We start from the raw sequence: 6,264 nt of genomic DNA, 5'->3' as shown, positions 1-6,264 counted from the left end.
TATTACATATGTGAGCTCCACTGCCTTTAGCAGGGCTTTTCATTATAAACAGTCGAGCCAATAACCTTTTATCATTGGTTTGCCACCATAACCAAGCCAAACCTACTGGGTTGGTACATACACCTTCCCACAAGGCACCTTCAAGGTGTACTATAATACAATTACAGAATACAGTTGGCAAACAATATAAAATCCCTACTGACAGAGCCTAATAAGGGTTACCATAGTACAAATCATCTAGCCCCATGATTTGTTGACGTGGGCCACCAACCAATGGCAACACCTTTGCCTTCTATTGTAATCTGTAAGATTCCGTGTGTCAAAATTCCTGCCTACAGGCTTCAGTACAGTTTAATAACAATCCTCTCTTAAAAGCACGTTGCCTTTCACACATGCTTTATATATTAAACAAGTAGCTTATATGACACTATATACAACCTAGACAGACTGAAGTGTGCATAAGCTGGCATAGACTGGCATAAACTGGCAGCCACAAGGCTTACATTTATACAATTACAAATGTTTAAAAAAATTACAGTTGGCAAAGCAACAAACAATTCATCACAGTGAAATCTGCTCCCAGTGTTTGTCACAGTGGGTGACCAACACTGAAAGCCTTGTCCTCAATGGGAATCTGGTAGGCTGCATGGAACCAAAAAGTTGCTACAGCCTGTGACATAACGAGACACCAATCCACTGTTAGAGGCCTGTTGGCCTATTGGCGCTACCATATGAGTTTCACAATAAATAAGCCAGACGTACTGCCTTTCTTATAACTTTTCATAATAAACATGCCAGATCACATTTCCCTTCTCACCAATCAAGCCTATAGCTATCATTGGCTTGTCGCCATAACCAACTGAGGTCTCATTACTGAACATAAGCCTTCTCACAAGGTAACGATCAGGCATACAGTCGTAAATTTGGAAATATATACAAAATTACAGTTGACAAAGCAAATACTATCTTTCCTAACAGAGTCTATCACGGATTTTCATACTGCAAAGCTTCCATACTCATGGTTTGTCAGAGGCGGTAACTAACACCAAACCCTGCCTACTAAGGTAATGGTATCTCAAGACGATTAAACAGTCTAACCAGACAGCAGTTCACAAGTTTCTCCACTCTTAGCAAAACAATTATTTCCAATAAATCAAAAAAATAAGATAATAAAAATGAGCAGAAACAGAAAATGAATGGATAAAAACTGGGGGAACTTTCAGACGGTAATCTCTCATAAGAATAAGCAACAGTTTTGGCGTATAACAGCAAAAGCAACCAGAGCCCGAAAATCTCCTATGGCATCTCCAGTCTCTCAAAAGGACTTGGAAAAGTATCTGCTAGAGCTCTATAAAGCCAACCTAGACAAATTCAGCCAAAGAGCTTTTTGCAGAATGATGAATGGTCTAGAAGTAGACAAAGGGATAAGTGCCCCGACGGAGGTACACAAAGAATCATACATCACGAGGTTGAGAACCTCAGCAGCGATGGGCCATGACAAGATCCCAGTTATAGTACTCAAAACTAACCCCAAAGAATGGAGCAAGCTTCTTGAACCATTCAGTTACATCTATAAAACTGGTCAAATCCCAAAATCGTAGACTGGGAGTATTGTTATTCCACTTTTGAAGAAAGGCTCTAGACTTGTTCCCAGCAATTATAGACAGATTGCTCTGCTGGAGGCAACTGGGAAGATCTATGCGGCAAGCATACTGGACCATCTGAAGGACTGGGGTTTTCGTCCAAAGCATTCTGTCATTGACAATATCGGACTCTTACAAACATTAATTGACAAATATGTTACGACAACATCACAGATAATTTATAGTTTGTTCGTAGACTTTTTAACAGCTTTTGATAGGGTTGCTAGGCCCTGCGTATGGAGGAAATTGGTGAAAATGGGGATCCCTGATGATTTATTAAGACTAATTGTGGCCTTACACACAGCAACGTGGTGTAGAGTCCAGATGGGAGGAGAAAAGGGCTTAACTCATAGGATACCGACTTCGATCGGACCCAAACGTGGGTGCTGGTTAGCCCCCCTACTCTTTTCCCTGTTTGAAAGCAACTTACCAGAGTGTCTAGTAGGAATAAAGACCTTTCCACCAAAAATAGCCTCTCATGAAATCCACAGTTTAATGTATGCCGACGATAGTGTCATACTTGACCTAACACCACTCGGCCTACAACACAATTTAGATGCTCTTTTCATTTACATTGAAAAAAACTTCTTGAAAGTAAATATTTCAAAGACAAAAGTGGTTCCCTTCAGGGGAAAGAAGCATCATATCCTCTTTAATTGGAAACTGGGAGGAAAACCAGTACAGGTGGTGAAGGAGTATGTCTACCTAGGGAGAATATTCTCACAGACCCTTGATAAAAACTCTTATCCTCTGCATTTAGAATCAAAAGTTACGACTCAAGTAAATGCTTTAAAGACAAGCAGACTCGAGTATGCCCCAGAGCAATTACAAGCCCTTCGCATACCTCTGTCCCCTGATTGCATAAGAGCACATTTTTCAGACAAAAATAAATCATGCTCTAACTGCTGTTTCCGCTTTTCACCCAGACTGAAAACCATGAAGGATAATCAACCCTCCAGTTCCAACCAATTAACTTCTCAAAACAAACTCTTCTCTTTTATTAGTATAAACTGTCGTTCTCTCCCCAAACACAAATTTGATGTATTTGACTTGCTAACTAATGATCCACCTGACGCAATCTTCCTCACAGAAACCTGGCTCCACGAGAGTTCAGGTCCTGACATTGCCGCAGCGCTACCCACCAATTATGCAATAGTCAGGAAAGATCGCAACATGAAAATCGAGGGGGGCTAGCTATAGGAAATACTACAAATGTGACTTTGAACATTTCCCTTTCCCCAACTGTGAGGCAGCCCTCTTCAAGCTGACTCTCACCCCAAAGTTTACCTTTTCAGGGATACTTGTCTATCGTCCCCCTACCCCCCTCTTCCTGGACCTCGACTTTTCCTGAACTCATAGCTCCTTTAGCTATGAAAACAGCCAACTACTCCCTTTTGGGTGACTTAAACCTCCATGTAGAAAACACAGCATGCAAAAATAGCTCTATTTTTATTTCCGACTTGGCCTCCATGAATGTCCATCTATTAAATTCTGGGCCTACACACGAGGCAGGTCATTTTTTGGATCCCATCTTTTCTAACTTCGTGGAGATCATTTGCCTTCAGGCTCTTCCAACATGCTGGTCTGATCACTATTTAATTAGGTTTAACTTAACACTTCCTGTATACTCTACATCCACTTGTATTACTCTAGAATCACGAATCAGAAATTGGAAAAAATTAGATATCACTGCCCTTAATACATTTCTGAATTCCCATAGACCTTGTTCCAAACAACAGGCAAATCCCCTGTCATCCTCAGTGCAGAAATGTCTCTTAGATGCCATCAACACCTGTCTACCTCTCACCAATAAAAGAATGAACAACCATCGGCCACCTGCACCTTGGTTCAACGAGTCACTGAAATCCGAAAAAGCTAACTGCAAAGTCATGGAACGTAAGTGGAGAAAGAACTACACTCCCGAATCTAAAACTGACTATAGAAACACCTTAAAAAAATACCACAAAGTCTGCAAATCTGCCCAAGCACACTGTCTCCACCACCATTTCGGATGTTTTAAATTGTTCCAAGACTCTCTTCAACACAGTTAAGGAACTCGCTGGTTCCAAAACCCTAGCGTTGCCTCCTGCACTCAATAAACAGAAGTGCGACGCTCTGGCCTCCTTCTTTGTCCATAAAGTAGATGAGATATATCAAGATATTGTGATGGCGCAAGTGGGTAATCGTTCGCCTACTCCTATACTACTTCCATCTCTTGAAACAGTTGACTCACCCCCAAATCAAGTAGAGTCACCGGATATTCCAGACCACCTCCTTGAGACATGGCCTATGTTGAACACAGACATTTTAGCTAAACTTCTCAATAACACGAAATCAGGATCACCAAAAGACCCACTGCCTATTTCAGTATTAAAGCAGTTGGATTTACCTTCGCTATCTGTGATAACCGATCTCCTCAATGCCTCTCTACAGGAAGCCTTTATCCCATCAGAATGAAAACATGCCATGATACACCCCCTTCTCAAAAAGGCAAATGCTGACCCCGACATACCCTGCAATTATCGTCCCATATCACTATTACCTGCTTTCTCAAAAATTCTGGAAAGGCATATCCATATACATTTATCTCAGTTTGTGACAACCCACTGACTTCTTCATCCTTCTCAGTCAGGCTTCAAAGCAGGCTTTTCCACCGAAACCACCTTATATGGGGTAATGGAAAGCATATGTCACCTCCTTGATAAGGGAGACACCTTGGCTCTTATCTTGTTAGAACTGAGTGCCGCCTTTGACACGGTGTCTCACGCTGTGCTAATCAAAACTCTTAAGTCATTGGGCATTGGTGGTTCAGCTCTGGACTGGCTCATTGCATTCCTTTCCAACCGCACCTTTCAAGTTTTCTCACGCACAGCCTGCTCAGGAGTCCATTCCTTTGATCATGGAGTGCCGCAAGGCTCTACCCTCAGCCCCCTACATTTTAATTTTTATGTAAGACCTCTAGCTGACGTAGCCGAGAAATCAGGGCTATCCCTATTCTCATACGCCGACGATTCCCAAATAATTTTTTCTCTCTCCTCACATAATACGAATGCCCCTTTCTCTCTTAAAACTGGCCTAAACAAAATAGCATCATGGATGCAACACAATTTCCTCAAGTTGAACGGAGAAAAAAAACGAAGGTACTGCTATTGGGCAAAAACAAAGATCTCTGGAACCCCCAACGCTGGCATTGCGAAATGGGCAATCTTCCCTCTCCTTCCCCACAAGTGGAGAAGTGTGGCTCAATGATTAGAGCGGCAGACCCTGATGCAGAGGTCTAGCCCGGGACCAGGGTTCAATTCCCCGCCTCGGCGGGTCTTGGGCTCAAAAATTCCATGGACCTGATAATTTTCGCCTCGGTGCCTATTCCAATCATGGAGTCCCACTCTGCAACTCTGGGCAATAGCTTGCTTAATCTCCACAACGGCCCCCACAACGCTAAGGATGCCTTGCTTTCACTTTGGGGGTGCCCAGGAGTGTATGCCTCACAGGGAAAAGCCAGGATGGGTTCCACAGCGGTATTCGTACAAGCGCCTTGAGACCCTTGCGGGTGAGTAGTGCGCTATACAAGTATCAAATTTACATTTATTTTTTAATTTACAAGTCCGAAATCTGGACATCACGATTGAAGATTCACTCAATATGCATTCCAAAACAGACTTGCTTCGCTATTCTCAAATGGTTAAAAAAAATCTGTTGGATATTACCAGAGTCAACCCGGAAAACCGTGATCAATGCCTTAATAACATCAAGGCTTGACTACGGAAATGTACTTTATTTAGACTCAAACAAAACTATAGCCACAGACTACAGATGGTGCAAAATTCAGCGGTCAGACTCCTGTGCGGAGTCCCGAAGGCCACCTCCATCTCCACCTATCGACGTAATCTACACTGGCTCAGGGTGGAAAAATTCAAGGCAGTAAGCTATATGCACAAAATCAAATCTGGTCATGCCCCTTGTTATCTTCAATCCCTGGTCAGTCCCTATTTTGCCTCCCGAAAATTTCGCTCCGCCACTCAAGGGAGGTTTATCGTCCCTAAAATAAAACTAGCTCGGATGGGCGGAAGGTCCTTCTCTTATCTTGGTCCTTCACTCTGGAACGCAGTGCCAACAGCTCTTCATAACGAGACTGACTACGTTCAATTTCGCAAGTCATTAAAAATGTGGCTTTTTGATAAATAATCTGCCTCTCTTGTTTTTTATCTAAGTCTTGGATTTGCTCCCTGCACCGGGAAACCCTTCTTGGGTAGCTGTTGCGCATTACAAATTAAAAAAAATAAAAAATAAAATATAAATAGAGAATTTTTATAATTATTCAGGAAAGAGGCATTTTTATACACTCTTGGAAATATATTGAATAAAGATCTTGTCTACCCTGACATGTGCCCTAGAATATTTCCCAATAAATGAATGGCATTTCCTTCACAAATGTGAAGGGAAACATTTATAGAAAATAACTAATACAGGCTACCCGAGTTCAGGCACTTAGATTACAACTGTCATTGACTAGTTTTTTACATAATTGCCCAGGCAAATACAATTAGATGGGCATATAATATGCTTCAAGCAGATAAAAATACAGTATGAGCTTTAATAAAGCTTGAAACCTTTGCAGTCA

The sequence above is a fragment of the Triturus cristatus genome, chromosome 2_1 (genome assembly GCF_964204655.1).
Source record: "Triturus cristatus chromosome 2_1, aTriCri1.1, whole genome shotgun sequence".
Classification (NCBI taxonomy): Eukaryota; Metazoa; Chordata; class Amphibia; order Caudata; family Salamandridae; genus Triturus; species Triturus cristatus.
Note: the sequence above shows the minus strand (reverse complement) of the source record.